The sequence below is a fragment of the Haliotis rufescens genome, unplaced genomic scaffold, assembly GCF_023055435.1.
Source record: "Haliotis rufescens isolate VD_foot unplaced genomic scaffold, xgHalRufe1.0.p SCAF_2, whole genome shotgun sequence".
NCBI classification, from domain to species: domain Eukaryota; kingdom Metazoa; phylum Mollusca; class Gastropoda; order Lepetellida; family Haliotidae; genus Haliotis; species Haliotis rufescens.
The window spans coordinates 57602181-57621885 of NW_025963890.1; the positions used below are offsets into that span (position 1 = coordinate 57602181).

Sequence of the window (19705 nt, forward strand, 5' to 3'; positions counted from 1 at the left end):
GAGCAGGTTTTAATACTGCAAAACAGAAATAATACAAATTTTGAAACTGACATCAATTTTAGTCACCAGGTACAATTAAAAGCAACAGAACCAGGCCTAGACAGAAATCTTATATTTCCATGAAATGACCCAAATGAATAAATATAAACCTCAAACAAGCTGTTAAAACCATTTAGATTTATTGTTATTCAACATTTTGAAATGAAATCCACAAACCAATTTTTTAAAACTGGTTTAATCATTGTACAGACACTGACAAGTTAGAGGTGTACGTGTCTCCCAATCCCGAGGGGGTAGGTGTTGCAGTGCCTGGTGCATGGAGACTGTTATCATTGTACGTTGAACGAGGTGTACATGTCCCTCTGACTCATGCACGGCTTCATCTAGTCTGTTATCTCACATATACTCGCCCATATCTCATACATCACACACCTTCTGTAAATATCAATGTCAGAATTGAATCTGTGTCAGGTTTATACACGTGCTGGGATGGGAATCCAAAGCAAGAGACTTTGTCTCTGAGTTTAAAATTCCAAATGCAACTTGGCAGTATGTCCCTTATTATAGACATGATCAATGGTAGTCTACATATTTATGTCAGGTATGTAATTTGTGGCTGCAACTCTTCCTATTTATTGTTTGCATGTCCCTTCCAAACTTTCAAAGTAATTATAATCATGAATATCACACCAAAATAGTTAACATTTTATTATGTACATATTGGCACAAATTTTTCATGCACCTGTTACAAATATGGAAACTTTCAAAATTTAAACAATAGTTATCATTGTTAATAATTAAAAGTGAGTGAGAATGGTTTTATGCCGCTTTTAGTAATATTCCAGCAATATTCTAGCAATATCACAGTGGGGTACACTAGAAACCCGGATCTAAGCCGTGACGAGCGATACTTTATAATAATTCAAAGCCATAAAACCTAGAAACATAATTAAGGCAAACTGGGATCAGAACCTATGATATAGGTTCCTGGCACACATAAGGGAGGCAACTCTGCACAGTTAATTCAGTGCCGCAGACAACAGAGCCACCCATGCCCCCCACTTAATTAAATGACAGGTCCCTAAAATAGTTTGTTTGTTTGTTTGATTTTGATCCGATGCTACTTAAACCTACTGTAGACACTGATAATGCAAGTAGATTCAAGGATGCTTCATGTCCATCAGGGACAGTGGGAGATGGTACCTGGGACATGCAGCTTCGTTTATATCACTCCATACATCCTGGGAGCGACACATGTCAGAAAACAGGCTTCTTGTCACCATCTCCATTAGCTAACTCTCTCTGATGACCTCAGCTTGTCTTAGTCATCAGTTCAAAGGGACAGAAAGAAGATAGTACATCTTAAGGCCTGGTCCACCACTATGGCTTAACATTAAATGTTTCAAACTGGTTTCAGATCTTAAGGGGATGGATGAGGAATCATAAATATTGGTTCTAATCTAACCATAAGACAATACGATGTTGAAAATAATCAAATCCAAAACATTTTATAGCAAATCTGAATATTTGTTCTTCACTACACTTTGAAGCACACTGAATTTTGGTTAACTAAGCAGTACAGCACTAAGTGAAAATGTCTGGTTTAACAAATTATCAGATTTATGAATCATGAGTATGGAGTAATGATCCGTTGGCTATACAACATTCCCAACAAGACCTTGGAAGGCGGGGGTTTCCATGCAACAGACGAGACATGCCGGGTTTTTTCCAGTATCTGTGAGATTCAGTACTAATGACATGAGAATTCAAGAGACAGAAACTGAATTCACTAGCCGTAACTGTCACGTAATGATAGACACATCTGCCTTGGTCTCAGCTGTGTTTTTTAAACCTGCAAGCTGGCAAAATCAATGATGAAAGGTGTGGAATTAGCAGCAACCTATCCTGGTTGCTTTACCCACTTACAAGATTACCTCCCCTTGAAAAATTTCCCAGTCTGCCCCAGGCGTACGGGCCTCTCGCACATGCACTCGGCAGCAGAGTGGTCACCTGCCATGGCTAGACCAACATACAGTCCATCAAATCTTGAAGTACACAATCAGTTTTGTTGTTTTTCGCCTTTTTAAATTCTAAAGCTAGATTTGTCTATCTTCATCATCTCGACTTGGGTCATTCTGCAGTCAAGACTACTACACCAGCCAACATATTTTTACTGTATTGTTACGGAACCTGACCTTCGATCTAGTATGTCACTTGTTATGACAAACAAAGACTAACACATAGTCAACGAAAACAAAATAATTTTAACTTTTTTTCGTCGGAAGTTTTACAAGCAAACTCGACTTGGTTTAGTTTGATATTGACTTGCCAAGGCTTTTAGTAAAACAAAATCCCCACAACTGGCCAGTATATGATAAAATCAATGAAACATGCAGCACATACCATACAAGATCAGGCTGCCCAACTGATTACCTGACATGGCTGGATGCAACTATATTTTCTTTGCTTTTCTAGGCAGTCATTCAATAACAACTATATTTAGTTGTAATTCTACCATAACCTTGAAGAATGATTTATTCTGATTGGTTAAAAAGAGGTATTCTGTTTCATACTGAAACCTATTTCAAACACTCAGTGCATGGTTCCAAATTGAAATAAGAGGCATCTAGTCTACAGAGGGACTACAACAAATTTCAAAACAGTAGATGTATATCCTGAATATTCCCCTGGGAAAAGGTCAACATCTTCAAGTGAAGTGTTGCTGTATGTTATTATCAACAACAATCCAGCAATTAGAAATTCATTTTCGAAACAGAAAACCATAAATTTGTTTTAATGGAGAATAATTTGAAAAAAGGTATGTATGTTGACTTCTAAACTGGTTTTTAAACATTTTGAGATCTCTCAGCTGGTATGATACAGATGAAGAATTTCTGAGTTTGTCCTCGTTTTGCATCCTCAGCATATTTATTCCATCAATAACGTGAACCATTTTATCACCTAACAATATCTTCAAGAGTCATCCACCTTTAACTCCAGCATAGCCATAGAAACCTCTAGGCGTGTCAATATCACCATGTGTCTGGAGCATAAAAACTGACAACTAGGGTTAAGTCATTTTAATCACCTTTGTATCTATACAATTCAGTACAAAACCAGCTCTTATATCCCGGGAGTGTCAGTTTCAACAAGACTCTCGGTGTATACTATGTATATACCACAGCAATAAGATAGACTTCAATGGGCCACACGTGGTTTGATTATCCAGCTGTCATGCTTGATTACGTTGCATATCATGGATTGAAATGTACATTAATCGATCAGTCAACATCATGTCTATTACAAAGACACCCCATTATAACTTTATTGCAAGGTCTTCAATGAATACATAACAGGATCCATGTATTACCCCAGCTGATTAATTCTCGTTTTGAAAACACTTAAGATGTAATAATCCTGGGTCAACCTCATAAATGTGTTGGTAAAATAGAATATATTAACACAGTGTTAAACCAGATGTAGCATTCCCAGAGACAGTGTCGAGATAAACACATCAGCAGGTTACAGAATCATTGGTATGGAGTGATGTCGATTTGTATATATATATATACTACTCAAATGAGTGAGTGAGTGAGTTTGGTTTAACGCCGCTTTTAACGCTATTCCAGTTATATCCCGGCGTGTCAGCTTAATGTGGGAGGAAAGCCCGAAGTGATGCAGGTATCAGACGTTTACCACTTCGGTGAAACCCACGAGTACGGGTATGGTGCTGACAAACCTAGAAACATAATCGGGGCGAACCGTGATTCGAACCCACAATCATAGGTTTCTGGCGTGCCCAAGGGACGCAACTCTGCACAGCGAATCGCGATGCCTAAAACAACTGGGCCACCCGTGCCCCCTACTCAAATGAAGTTAAAGAACATCTTTTGAGTAGTATATATAATCTCATCACTAATTGCTCGGACTGTAGGTTTCTCAGTATTGATGACAGAACTGAATGCAAATTTGTAACATCAAGTGTTAAAAGAAATTACCACACTGGAATAAGATAGCTCATGGACACTAGGGCAGAGGACAAGAAGAATCAGCCATTTATAATCAATAAAAAATAATCTGCTGATAATGTGGAAGTATTTGTAAAATTTGTCAATATCCGTTTTGTTCCAGATCATTTTTCACTGTTCAAAGATTAGTCAGAAAATACAGGTATTGCTTCCAAAAGTCTATCTGAATGTCATGACAACCAACACGTAGTCAGAACACTTTTAGGCAAGACAATGAAATATGAACTAAAAGACAAACAACAAAAATAAATAAAGAATCTTCATCAATCAACTACATCTGATAACCAAAAGTTTAAAATATTGAACTTCTAAAACCAAAACAGAAAATGAATGATTTTTTCCCACAATATAATGAAAAACATGACAGGAGAGACAAACATGAAAAACAAAGGCTATGGTTGGTATGAGGCTGTAGGAGTCTGAGTACTATTACCACATATCTGGCACTGCATGGGAATGCCTTATCTAATCAACGTGGGATAACATTACCAGTAGCCTGTAGTTCTCCACTCCAGGAACCTCCCTGAGTTTGTTTCCCACAAGTTTATTAGCCTTATTTCATGGAGCGCCATATGCTTCACAAGAGACCAAATAGGCTCAGTTCATAACCTGGCAATGGGCTGATGAGTCTGCGACCAGGGACGATGGAATGATGGCCTGGATGATATTACAGGCTTACATTTTTGTCAATTTCTTTCTGATTGAAAATTAAAATGTTATAAACGAAGTCGGATTGTTAATCATTGCTCCTAATATGATACTTTCAAAACTTCATTATTTTCAGATCCATGAAGATCCAGGTTTGAAAAGGTCTTCAGCAACCCAAGCTTGCCATAAAAGGTGAGTATGCTTGTCGATAGAGGCAACTAACAGGATCGGGTGGTCAGGCTTGCTAACTTGGTTGATCCACGTCATCAAATCCCAATTGCATAGATCGATGTTGATGACATCAATCACTGGATTGTCTGGACCAGACTTAATTATTTACAGACCACTATTATTGCTGAGTGTGGCATTAAACAACAAACAAAATTATTTTCATCATCTTCACTGTTTGAACATCAACATGATATGAGCATCATCATCAACACAATCTTACTAACATTATAATCATAATCATAATCATCATAATCATCATTGCCATCTCAATAACATCATCAAACCCATTAACTCATTCATAGCATCAGCAGCAACATCACCACCATTTTAATCAACATCATCTCGTTAACATTATCACCATCATCAACATCAAGCAGACACAATTTATGGATAAATTATTTACAGTAAAGGTGACGTTCCATTTATAGATCCTTCAAGCAAGGCTTGAGGTATAAGGTATAAGGTTTTAGGTATAAGGATCTATACCGAAACGTCACCTTTACAGTAAATACTAAAGTTGTTATCCTTAAATTGTGTCTACTTTGCCATCCGTCAACTTTTAAGTAGTGCTTTTTAAACAATTCATCAACACCATTTCCATAACATCATCATCATTTTTGCCATCTCTTTAAAATTATCACCATAATAACTGTGTTAGTGAGATTTTATTGTTTCAACAAGTTACAATTTCAGCAGTCCACTTAAAACTGTAACAATAACAGTGACATCTGACCTGAACAAATTCATCAATTATTAAACAGGTAGTAATTAACAGTATATTATTCCACGTGTTTCAAGGGACTTCAAAGACACAGCTTTCCCCCATCCAGAGCTCCACACAGTGACACAGGATAGCCAAGTCAAACAAATCACCTGTCACTCAGGAGTAACCCCACCCATAAGACTGCCGGTGAGGGCAAACATCCCACCCACACAGGCACCGAGCACTCTGTGTATGTAACTGATACGCCAACACCTACAAATTACCTTTTTCTCCCACACTACTAATATACAGGGAGTCAATAAATGTCTCCGTCTCGGGCATCCCTCTCCAATATCTACCACAAATGTTCACCACAGAAGATCAATGTCAGTTATGTCCCTGTAGAACGCCTCAACACAGACATCCATCTCAACCCATTTTTCCTCTAAAAGAACTGTAAGATTGTTGTGAGCAATGTCTATGTTATATCTGAAGATGCATTTTGAGAATTAAACTAACAACCAAAGCCTTAAAGAAATGACAGGTCTTAAATTTTCCTTATGAATCAAATGTCTGCTATATGCATATCAATCAGAAGTCAATTAAAAAAGAGTTGTTGTTTTTTAAGTTAAACACAAACTGAAACTATTTAAAAGAAATCAAAGAGTTATCAGCTTGAAAGTCAATGTGTACAGATAGGAGCAAGTCTCTCCCCCAATCACACAAGGACTAAATCTACCGGTACACCTCGATGAGTCATATCCCAGCTTGTCAACTCTAGGAGGGAAGAAAGCCCAAGGTGGCAGACAGTTATGAAGGCCAGGAGCACAGGTATGGTGCTGACAGATGAAGACTCACTATCAGTGGAAAATTGAGATTCAAACATCAAAACAGCAGAACATCACAAGGGGGACAACTCAGCACAACAATTGCTGAGCCACAGACCACTGGGGTTCCACAGGGACAGGGACTAAACTGACAAAACCTATTTCATCAAAGAAATTATTTATTTATTAATTTACTTATCATATTTGAAGAGGTGACTTCAGATTTTGAAAGTAATCCCCACTAAGGCATGGAAGAAGCTACTAGCTAACATTGTGGTTTACGACGAGTGTAGATATCTGACTTCAAACCCTTGCTGTGTGTGCAGGTCACAACCCCTTACATTGATTTCCACCGCAAGTAAACCCAAGTTGAATTTTTATGCTGAACAAATATCTGATAAATCCAAACTCAAACAGCCTTGTCACAACCTTTATATCATGGTACTAAGAAAGAAACCACATCAACATGGGACTTGAGTTGAAAGTTCGGTCGAAGTAAATGTAGATGTGTAGACAGTGTCGTGCAGGGAAGAATGGAGAACAGCTCTCTGATGTGTTAATTGCAGAGATCTAACAGATCTTTTTGATTTCAAAGTTTGAATACAAAGTACTTGAGGAATTTGTACTACTGCAGTGCCTGGTGATTTGAGGTGAGGTGAGGTGAGGTGAGGTGAGGTGAGGTGAGATGAGGTGAGGTGAGGTGAGGTGAGGTGAGGTGAGGTGAGGTGAGGTGAGGTTAAATGGGGTTAAACGTTGCATTCAAGATTATTGAACTTATGTAACATGCATGAATGTATGCATGTCTGTCTGCATGTACTTGTCAAGATTAATTCTGTTTAATAGTGCTAGCCTCCTGCCATACCATGTCATAGTCCTTGTTTTATACCCTCAATGCCAAATCTTTTATTAGGCAATAAATTTCTCAGCTTTTAAAAAACATACTACAGCGGACAATAGCTACATAGATTTCTTATCATCTAGACTGGGTGTGATTAAAAGCAGATCTTCAAGTTATCATGCTGACTAAAGACTGGTCTGTTCCTGTCTGAATGGCATATCTTCAGAACATGGTCACGTGACATACTCACTTCCTTCACCCTTTAAGGCTTAAAAGAATAAAAGAATTGGTTCTCAGGCAATGGTTTTCGAAAATATAGTGTTGGCGGGCGGTTTTTTTTTCTTTTTTGGGGATGTGGGGGGGGGGGGGGGGGGGGTTGTTCAAACTAGTATGTAACCAAATAAACAGTTGTGTACAATCAACCTGGGAAAGGACCTCCCTACATTAATGTATTCCTTGACGAGTAAAAATCTGGAATAGTGTATTTGACTGGCGTTGGACTTGAAATATTTATGGATTTAAAAAATAAATGAATCAAAAATGGAAATATAAACAAAATGTGCAGTGGACTTTATGATGCAGGGGGTGCCTGAGAACCAAGACTATTATTATTTTTTAGCCTAACATGACTCCATTACAGGGAAGTCTACAAAAACATGGCTGAATTGGAATGTGTAACAGTTGTTCAATACTCACAAGAATAACAATCAATAAATTATGAGGCTAGTATTTTGGAACATTATTAATTTCTCAGTCCTGACTTGCTTTACAAAACTTTTAAGTGTTTGAAGATGGATATATTTGTGTCAGCACCCTTTCACCATTATTGATATATCCACCATTAATTCGAACGACTATTGCACCATAATAGCAGCACCACACTAAAGAGTTAGCAATGGGTTTGATCGCAATGTTGATTACAAAATGTTAACAGGCAAACTGTTAAAGCAATCGATCAGACTCTATCGGCGATATATTTAAACAATTGTATTGAGGTATTGTGGATTGCATTATGGGAAAATTATTAACATGAGATTCACCTCCAGCAGACAGAACAACTAAAACATACACCTAATAAGTAGACTAACATATAGTCTCTGAAATGAACATATCGTACAGAAAAAAACAGTTGTTCAGTTATCTTAATAAAAATCTAATAAAAAGGGAGCCCAGTAATTCTCTTCATTTTCTACTTGCCAAACATTATAGACTTGCATGGGCTGTAGTTGATATAAATGTATCAGGGTCTGTAAGACAGACTAACCTAATAAGCTCCAGTAGGGTTGTGTTGGGTGGCTTTGGGGGAGACAAATGCCATTTTGATATTTTCATGGTTTTAGCAACTTATGATAGGACATTCCTCAATAACATGACCAAAATTGAAAAATATCTTTATAACATTTTGGAGAACAGTCAGTCAGTGTTCCAGAAAATGAACCAATCAGAACCCATGGACAAAACAGCTCACTAGTTCATAACACTTATAAACTACCCATAAGGCCATGCTTTTTATGTTTTAACTTATTTCTTTGACAGGCTGCTTTTCAGTCGGGGTGGTGGTTCCGTGAAATGAAAAATAAAAAATGTGCGGCCTAAGTGAAGATAGGTTGAGTGGAATAACTTTCCAATACTTGCACCTTTGTGGTAACTTTGGTATTAAAACCAGCACATAACATGTTTTACTGTAAGGTTCTACAACTGTGCCATCAACGACCTTGTCCTTATCCACCTGAAACTTATACCCTCACCAACTTGTCAATTCCATATTAATCACATGCAATAAACTCTGACATACATCATGTACGTAGAGATCACAGCACCTGTCGCAAGGACAGACACTTATCGCCTTCATGCTTTGCAAATGCATGTATATGAAAAAAAGACAAAAGTCTGTTCTCTTGAATTGATTTGAATAAGAAACCACTGAGGCATCCTTTTGAAGCACAACAATGTTTAGAATGAAAATATCTGTGGAATGATGCCGTACAACATTTACTTCACAATTTAACTCAGGGCTTCATTGTTATTCTTAAATCAACCAGTCTTTGCAGTCATTTTCTTTGAAAGCAATCCAAATACATTACAATCAAAGTATGCATGGCAGAATATAATTGATGCTGATTTCATATTTGAGTGATATTGAATATCAACAGAGGTGTGGCTCTTATTCCCTTATGAAACAATTTACATCAAATAGAAACTAATTTCAACATCTAAAAATAATTATATAGCCTATTTATCTTAATTCCATAGTCTAGTTTTTGTAATAATGAATAAAATTATTTGTGACATGTTTATTAACCAATTTAGTCCTATCTGGAAAGCAGATGTCTGCATTTTGTTTCTTTCAACCTCAAAAGAGCAAATGTGTAATACAAGCAGTATATGTGTATATAACATGTCAATTGCAAATGTTTATCTCAAACGTAATCCATATTTACTCCATGACCCATCTTACATTATCTGACATGAAGTATCATTTATCTCCCCTTAAGATGGTATTCATCCTAATTTATAACAATATATAACACAGTGACAGTCGCAGATGGTGTATAAATTGTATATAGACCACATCACATTAGGCCTACATCATCCTTCTTTGCTGTCAATTTCACAGACATGTGGCACTTAAAGTAATGTACATGCTATATACGATATATTTCATGCAGGAGGAAAGCATCTCATCCATTCGGACATCCCATATTCAACGATGTAATTACATCTGGAAGAATTTGGTTTCTTTTCCCTGTGCTTCACAATGAGCTAGTGCAGCAATGTGCTTTTCAATTAGGAACAGAAGCCTTGAAACGAACTTTGAAGGTCAATGTGACCTGTATCAGCTTTCCTACAACATTTAGACTGCCATATTGTGTTTCAATTATATATATTTACTTGATGATTCAACATAATTACAGCCATATTACTAAATACAAAAAGTCTGGAATCATTAAAAAAGTATGTTTTCTGTTTAAAATTGAAGAGTTCTGTAGCCCAGTGTTTAATGTGTTTCTCTAATCACATTAAAGGCCAAGGTACAAATCCCACAAAATCTCTGATGTCTATTTTGGGTATTTTACCATAAACTTACTACAAGATTGATTAACTTGTCAAACCTCTTCACTCTCAATCTCCTAAATCAATTCAACAACTGATTAACTGCAAACTGATTCCTAAAGTTTCAAACTCTATTCTCTCTTCCTTCATCCCTTTTTAACATATTTCCTAATCTCATGATGCACAAAGCAATACTAAACCTCAAATAATTTGACTCATTAAAACTTGGGTGCATTAACAACAGGGTTGTTCAATTAACAACACCTCCATATGCAATCATCACTTAATCATTGTTACACAAGACAGTCCCTATCAAAATCCACCTGCCTCCATCCCTGAAATGTATCCCTAGTTAATAGCAACCTTCTGTGTTATACCGACATGTCAGTGACATTATTTATCTAGGTGGCTCGCAATATACGAGTACAAAGGGGAGAATGAGGCTTGGGAATCTGGGATATGTAGGCGGCATTCCAGCTACATGGGCAACAGCCTTATTCTCCTTGATACCTACAACAATGTAGGCGGGGAAATATACAGGTTTATCCCCCCTGGGAGACATGAAATGATTGCCATCTTCTTGGTGGATATGAAATGTATATATGTCACTGTACATCACTGTAGCTAATAAAATGATATCAATTTAGTCTGGATTGTAGGACGAGATTATGTAGTCTGGAAATTTTTTTAGGATCAATAAGGATGAATTTCACTCCCAAAGGATATATATTGCTGTACGAAAACCTTTCCATAAGAGCCATTTCTGATACTGAAAGCCTTAACATATGTAAGTTTTCATTTCTTATTGCTTATTTTTTATGTGAGTGAGTGAGAGAGTGAGTTGGGTTTAATGCCGCTTTTAACAGTTATACCGCAGCATGTAAGCTTAATGTGGGAGGAAAGCCTGAAGTGATGCAGTCTCAGATGTGAGTGAGTCAATATTTAACGTCACATCGGCAGTATTTCAGCCATATCGTGACGATGTCTCAGACATTTACCACTTCAGTGAAACCTATGAGCACAGGTATGGTGCTGACAAACCTAGAAACATAATTGGAGCAAACCGGGCATCGAACCCACAATCATAGGTTTCTGGCGTGTCCAAGGGATGCAACTCTGAACAGCAAATCGCAGTGACCCCTATTTTTTAAGACTCAGAGACAATTATATATGAACATAAAAAGAATGTGAAAAAGGGTCCATAGTCATAGAAATAAATGCTCTTGTGCCTAAGATTGAATAGTTTCCTGCTCCCGATAGTCATGTCAAAAGTAATTTAATGATGGAAATCTCCATCAGAAACAAACAATAAATGTCTTCATGCCTAATATTTCATTTTGGAATTTAAGTCATAAATTGTGGTAAACAAAAAGTAGAACAAAGATTCAATTCCTATTCACACAAGTTGTAAACAAGATATTAAGTACAATTATTGACCCAATACAGTTGAAGTGATTACTGTAATTAACACCCAGGGTTCCAGTAATTAGATCTGCCATATGTAGATAGAACCAATTTGATTGATTGATACAGACATTGGCATCTATTCTATATACCAACCGGAAGAATTTGTTTAGTCTGTCATCAATATTATGATCAAAAAGGAAATTATGATCCCCTACCTGCAATGATCTATCAGAAAATTATGAAAAACTCTAAAATATAAAATTCAATACCATCACAATCCAGTTGACATAAGTTCTTGCCAGATATCAATATGTTTATAATAACTCAATAATTACCATTATCATCATGCATAGAATAACGTCAATGTCCAACGCATACTGAAATTTATTACATCCGATATCACCTACAGATGTAACTGTAAACCACTGATAAATCTATATAATCCATCCTATGCGGCACAGAAAACAATGATATGCATTTCATTATTCCTCAATTGACCCCATGCAATATGCTCCACACTCTAATGGTAATAACCAACGTCTAGGTCACCGCGACCTGGAACTATGAAGGCAGAGGTTTATTACCAGAATGGATTATTGCGATCATATTCAGATTTATTTCATTGTTTTACTGCTACTGACGACTTATTCCTGACTGACATTAGATCTTTCCTATGAAATATGCAACACCCCGTTCCCAGATGATTAATAACACAGGTGATCAATTTCCACATCACTACTTTCTCATAACTGAGATTAATACGAACATGAAAGTGTGATATTGCTGACGATGCACAATCGGTTCTGTCAGCAGTAATACATAAACCAAAGGAAAGGCCATGTGTTTCTGTTTGCAATGCTGTTTTCATGTCATACAAGCAATGTCTTCCTTGTGAAGGTAGACTTGGAGAAGTTATGGCAGCCGAGGGACAAATCAATACTGCTCATCAACTTAAGAGGATTTGATCAAGTAGAGACATCACTGATTGTTGTTCAGCAAATTCTTTGTCCAGTAACGACCCAGCTTTGTTCTTTTCATCATGACACACGTCAATCAAGTCTGTGGAATTGGGTGGAATCGATAAACATCTCCGCTTTACACACGTATTTGAACGTATATCTCCAGCATTTCCCACTCTAATTCTTGAGATCCTGTGTACAGTCTGTCAACATGTTCTATCGTTCTTCTCATACTTATATCTTTTCCAGTCTGTCTCAGTCCAAACCTTATCATCTCGCTGTTGCCCAGCCCTTAATGTAATGCTTAGCCCTAAAAGAAGCAAGTCTAGATATTCCACAGGTTCAGGTTCTGAATCACCCATCTCACAAGGGCTCCTTTTCAATATAAAAGGAGCTGTTTCTATCAAAACTATATATTTTAAGAGACCAAGCTTCAGGCTTCCCCTTTTCCTTAACCTCCTTATTTCACAGGTGACAATCCTATCTTTCACTATTTCTTACAATGCATCGCTTCCCATGATACAAGCATTCATGTTTAACTGACAACCACTATTCTATATCTTAGCCTTGAGTTCCATGGACGAAGAGCCCTACTAAGCACTCCCTGACAACTCTTGTATCCCAGTAGACATTTGTAGTCTCCAAGAGCAAGGCAAAACCCCTTTAAATCCATTAGCATTTAGCTAGCTCCTTAGAAAGCCAGCATTCTTTGATAACCAACCCCTTAAGGCCATTAGCCTTTAGCCAGCTCCAAAGACCCAAATGTTTCCTCTGACCCAGTACAGTAAACTACGTTTATAACAAACGCTTACAACGAACAAACCGATATATTTGATGTATAAATGCTGTATATAAGCTTTTAACGAACTACGGTTATTACGAACTAAAATTAGTGGTCCCTTCGAGTTCATCTTAACCGTAGTTTACTTTAATTAATTATCTTTTAGCTTTCTCCAGCACTCCCTAAGAAATAAAAAAACCCATTAGACTGGATCCAAAAACCCCAGCATTCAAAACCCCTTAGTTTATATCCTTCTCTAACTCCCTCTGCCAACTTTCCCTCAGCAAGACATGCTTTCCCTCCCTCCCTCCCCCATCTTGCCCCTCTTTGACAGCCTTCCCTCCCCCTCTTGCTCCTCTTTGACAGTCACCCTCCCCTCTCATCATCACCAAAAACCCTCCCCTTCTTTTGAGCCTTTATCCTTCCTCCTCCCCTTTCACCGACATCCCCCAATCTACCTTCCCCTGCCACTAACCTACCCATCTCCTCCATCTCCTCGATCTCCACAACAAACACATTCCAATACAAGGCTGACAACCCTCCTGCAGACAAATTCATAAACGTCATAATCGTGACAAAAATGAATCTTACTTAATCCAACCATCACTCAAATTTACTGCATTATCTCACAAATACTCTCTGCAAGGTCACCTTGACCCACATACATTCTTCCACTTTTTTCATCCAGTACACCAATCAATACACACGCTGGAAGTCCAACACTGTACTCTCCGTAGACTCGGCAACCACTATTATATTTCCTCTTCTTCCCACACTGCCAGACTAGACACTTGTCCAACTCCAAGACTGAAGCATGGAACCAGCATTCCTGGCAATCTGGGGCCAGTGCCAATGCTCATTACGTATGTCTGACATTGTGCCCCGTTTCAATCGTTAATTTCAAACGGGAATATAACAATGGCTGCACAAAGGCTACACATCAGGAAACGGGCACCATCACCACCACCTCTGCAATCATGCATTAACAATGGACTACATGTGTTCCGATCAGACCTAACCATCATATAACAGGTTATTAACTGCAGTTTTACTATTTTCGGTATAAAACATGACAAATGTAAAAAAATAAGGCCTTTCCCAGGCTGACTGACACAAGAATGCTAATCGTTGGCTGATTTGTTTGTTTCTTTGTTTGGTGTTTGATGGCTGTCTGTAAATAATTAAGTCAGGAACAGACAATCCAGTGATCGACATCATGAGCATTGATCTACACAAAGCTCCTACCATTCATGGATACTACAGGTCCTATTCCCAATATGATCCTACATAATTCATGTCAACCCCAAATAAAACAACATTTTTCTTTATTTGAACAGGTGGAAAAAGGTCTGTGTATAAAGCACAATCACACATTGATATGCCTGGAGTTGATTTCTTATTCCCACATTATATCTTATGTAATATAATAGCATAAAATAAGTTTCAGATTCAGTCCAACGATCTTGAAGAAATTGTGATTTATGGAACTTTGCTTAGTGTTGATGTCAGTACCAAGGTTTAATTCTGGATCAGACAAACTAGTGGTCAGTAACTTGACCCCCATCCATGACATGGGGAATATGCACATTCAGCCTTTACACACCGAACAGGTCTTCAACAACCCATGCTTGCCGTAAGAGGCTACTAACAGGATCGGTGGTCAGGCTTGGTTGATGCATGTCATCATATCTAAATTGTGGGGATTGACGCTCATATCATAACATCAATCACTGAATTGTCTGGTCCAGCCTCAATTATTTACAGACTGCTGCCACATATTGGACTATTGCTGAGTGCGGCTGTTAAACAAACAATCCAACACACATTGCAACAACCCAATCCACATTTTATGTAATTTTTTATTAAAGGCTTGTGGTATTGGCAGCTAATCTGTTCTGCAATCCCCTCTAGGAGTCTCGAAGGACTGAGAACCATGAAGCAAAGATACCATCCCTTATACAGAGGCAGATTCATCGTTGACAGACAAGCAAAACCAAATTGACCAAAACACATGACCAGTTTGTCCACAGGTCAAGTTGTTCATGGTTACAAAATTGTTTATAATGAAATCACATATATCTACACCGATCTGACAACCAATTTCTTCAAAACAAACTTTCCGATATTTCTGATAGTTTCATCCTATGAAATCAATACATCAAGGCGCGTCAAACAGGGAACAAATGTTCTGATAAAAGACATTCCTGGCATGTCTACAATACAGATTAATCTTCCCATAAAACAGTAGCCTCCAGGTCTGGGCTCTTGACAAATTCCTACCACATGAAATCATTGACGTATCAGCTCCAGTATCAAGTGATAAACAAATCATCACATCATAACACTTCCTGACATAGCCCAATATACCCCACAATCAGATAACAACAAAGATAATCAGCCTTTGTGAGGTGTCTGTCCTGTAACCTTAGTGACCTCACACGAGTCATGGCGGGCGACAGTCTTCTACGGTATGTTTGTATCGGTGATGGACACAGAGCTCCAGATAAGCTGCGTATCTGCGTGAAATACGCATCAGAAATGCAGAAATACGCAGTAAAATGCCAAACTCCACGATGACAGTTACATCATGATCATTTGCCATCATACTTTCGTGTGGAAGTATCGTGGTATTTTTGAGTCCAATAAAGCTCTCGAACCCACACGACACCAGTTTGCAGGGGCTAGATGAATAGTGTTTTTAAATATTTAACTTAAATACCCACATGTGTAAAAACTAGTGGGTAACAGAAATTTGAATACGCAGATAGAATTACTGATACCCAATGATTTTAAAATGCATGGGTAAAATACCCACAACACCAAAAGCTTATCTGGAGCTCTGTGGACATGATGGACAACACCCTGATGACTCGGCCATGGAGCAGATTCTAACAGCTTGCTTCCAGAAGGCTCTATCTACATGCTTCCTACAAAGAACAATGATGTCATGTCTGTTTGTTGTTTTATGCTCACTCAGCAATATTCCAGTCATATGAAGGTGGCCCGTCGGCAGACTCCCCCAAATGAAACACACAATAATTGTTTAACGAGTAGGCTTTGTGTATCATTCAAGTTATGTGTGGTATGCATAAATGCTCAGGTTCCAAAATATCAAAAAGATTCACACATTTTCAGATTATTATTTCTCAAATCAAGTCAATGCATCAGCAAGTCCTCGTTGTGGTTGTCTCTATTTAATGCTGCAGCAATGGCTGGCCACAATGACAGCTATTATTAATAAACAATGGTCCACACTTTCTGATATATTTTCAGGTTCCATACAAGCAGGTCCGATGACACCATAACATTGATTGGTTACTCATGTCGACTATAGTTGTTTCTGAAGGTCACTAAAACTACACATGCACCAGTCTAGTACTGCAACATTGCAACTCTGTCCTGTGTTGATGCTGTCACACTAAGTGATGCTGACTCACTCATGACAAGGGCGTTGAGACATGTCAATAGCAGTGTTGACAACACTTGATGCCCTGGCCGATATACATGGGTCAGTGTGGGGACACATGTCTCCCTCTACAGGGGTCTGTACCCACAACAATAGCTACACTGTTCATGGCACTAGTGTGAAGGTGTCAATATCACAGTGATAACACCCTAATAGCTCAGATGTCTATCACCAAACGTTGTCAGTTTCACAAGTGTGTTGGAACTTGGGTGTTAATATCATGCTAATATCACATAGACAACCACAAATGTCTCCCATATATATCACCATACACCCGGGTGCTGTTGGGGATAAACTGTCTCAGGAGAGGCCAATTCTATTACCACAATACATTGTATGAAGGAAGATAGGTGTTAATATTACACTCATATCAAATAGACAGGACCTAATGTCTCATATTATCATGTATCACCACACAAAGGGTTACTGAAGGGTATAAACTGTATACATGAGGGACCAACATCATTAGAATCCTTGGCATTTAAAAATGTCAGATGGCAGTTGGGCCACCATCCAAAACTGGAAGGGTGTGTATGGGCAGGGCATTAATTACAGCAATTGCGGTAATTACAATGTACTTGTTGCTCCAGGAGAATCACTCACTCACTCTGACTCTGACTCACTCCTTCCGTCAATACAAACATGTATACAAGCATCAGAATTCTGATTAACATGACTGATGTTCCCATTTTTTTAAAAATTCCCAATGTTCGAAAGTGTCCCGTAACCATGGCAATCAATACCATCAGATGATGTAGACCCCCTGTTCTTCCTTCCCAGGTGTCCCCTCTTCCTGGCTGTAAATTACAGTAGCCGGTACTCAGTGTTCATCTAAGCAAGAGTCAATCAAGATGTCACTCTAAGCCAGGTGTTTCCACCTACTATAATGACCTCATCAGGGTTCAGCCCGGTCAGGCACTCAGGACCCCAGGAGCCTCTGATGGTGTAAGTCAGGCAGGGAACAAATAGGTATTTGCCATCTACTCATCAAGAAAATTTACCTTGTACAGTTGTGGAGGGGGTAACATCAAAAAGTGCTTCCAAGAAACAGTAAAGCCATTCAAGCAGGTGAAGGTATAGACCAAACCTTCTTGATACTCGTTTCAAGGACAAGAGCATTTGAAATACAAATATGAAGGTTTATTAACGGTCACAAAAGCGGCATATAAAAGCTTAATGGCATTATTACACAATCTGTCTTCTTTCAGATTTCATTCCGTTGTCAAATCTGCCGTATACTTACACCAGTGTTTTGCTTGTCCGCTTGTCCAAGACTACTACTAAAAAACACTAGTTCTCTGGACTAGTCTTGTAAACGCCACAATTTCTAAGGCTGTTACACTGACTGCAGTGTTGGAGATAAACATTGCAATGCAATACCTAGACTAACATCTAGTCTCTGAAATGAACATATTTTATGGATAAAAACAGCTGTTGAATTATAGTTATGAAATATAATAAAAAGGAGTCTAGAGACTCTTCATTTTCAGACACTGATACTTCAGCAATCTAGACTTGCTGAATATCATAGACTTGCATGGACTGTATTTGTTTCAGGGTTCGTATGACAGACTTATGCAATACCTGGTCCATAAATTTTAAAGAAAGAGTCTCATCCTGGCCAAAAAAGATTTATCAATTCACAGGTGTCATAAATCAAACATAACTGGTTCCCAAAGATAATTATTGTATGGCAATGGAAGGAGTCCCTTAATGAAGGTCAAACTAAACATAGGCCCCATCTTAAATAGCCCTTCAACTACAAGTGGTAATATTCAGGAAACAGGTTTAAAGCAAATAGTCAGTGCGTGACCGAAGATTCCTTCATGTCTTCAAAGATATCTACAACTAAAATAACTTTTAGAAAAGACACATGAGTGCCTTGATCATGCAAGTGGTCCCAGGCTGCTTCGTCCTGTCAGGCAGCAGTCCATATACCCCACAACACAGCATTGTGGTAGTCATTAAACCACTCATCTGTCACTAAACATTCAGCCTCAGGCTCCCACAAAAAATTGGCCACGGTTTTTGATTCAGAAGAGAGTCAGCATTTGTTGTGGACCAGCAAAGCATGGAACTTGTATCCGGCCCTAAGAAAACACTACACAATGTTGTCACACGACAGAGGAAAGAAAGCCATGAAGTTTCATTTTTCCTCACCCTTTACAGAGCATGTGTCATGCTCAATCATGCCACATCCTGCGAGTGCCATGCTATAACATGCGTAATGAACAGTTGCTTTCAGAAAAGCAGGAATTGCAGGTTTTCCAAGGTTCAATTCCGATAGAATGTCATCACTTAGTCTCCTTCATCCCCACCATCTGCAAGATAATGATTCTTAAGTCTCTCTTTTCACTGATAAAATTGTCTTGAGCCACAAAGAAATAGCCTTGAGGCAGTGTGGTTTGGTGATTAGACTGTTTTCCCCAAATAAAAGCTTTTGGTTTTTGTAATGAAATTAGTTTTATGTCCTATCCACCTGAGTTTAAACACTTACAATGTGCACTGATGTCAGTTGTCATTTGTCAATTAATGAAGAAGGGAATAACATCATATTTACTATCTACTCACAGCACTGCCACTCGGTAATTAAAAGAGTGAGTGAGCATGGTTTTATGCTGTTTTTAGCAATAATCCCATCATTTTACATTGGGGAAATAACAATAATGGGTTTCACACATTGTACCCATGTGGGACATCAAACCCATGCAGATATAAAAAGGGAACTGTATGAAAGAAAAACAAAATCCTCATATTGTGATG

At 38.2% G+C, this 19705-nt stretch overlaps 1 protein-coding gene across 12 annotated transcripts in view; it reads right to left on the bottom strand.

The window, feature by feature from the left end:
- The window catches only part of LOC124141427 (microtubule-actin cross-linking factor 1, isoforms 1/2/3/5-like), a 261785-nt gene that overhangs the window by 174250 nt on the left and 67830 nt on the right, over positions 1 to 19705 (bottom strand). The gene's annotated exons all lie outside the window — the stretch shown is intronic.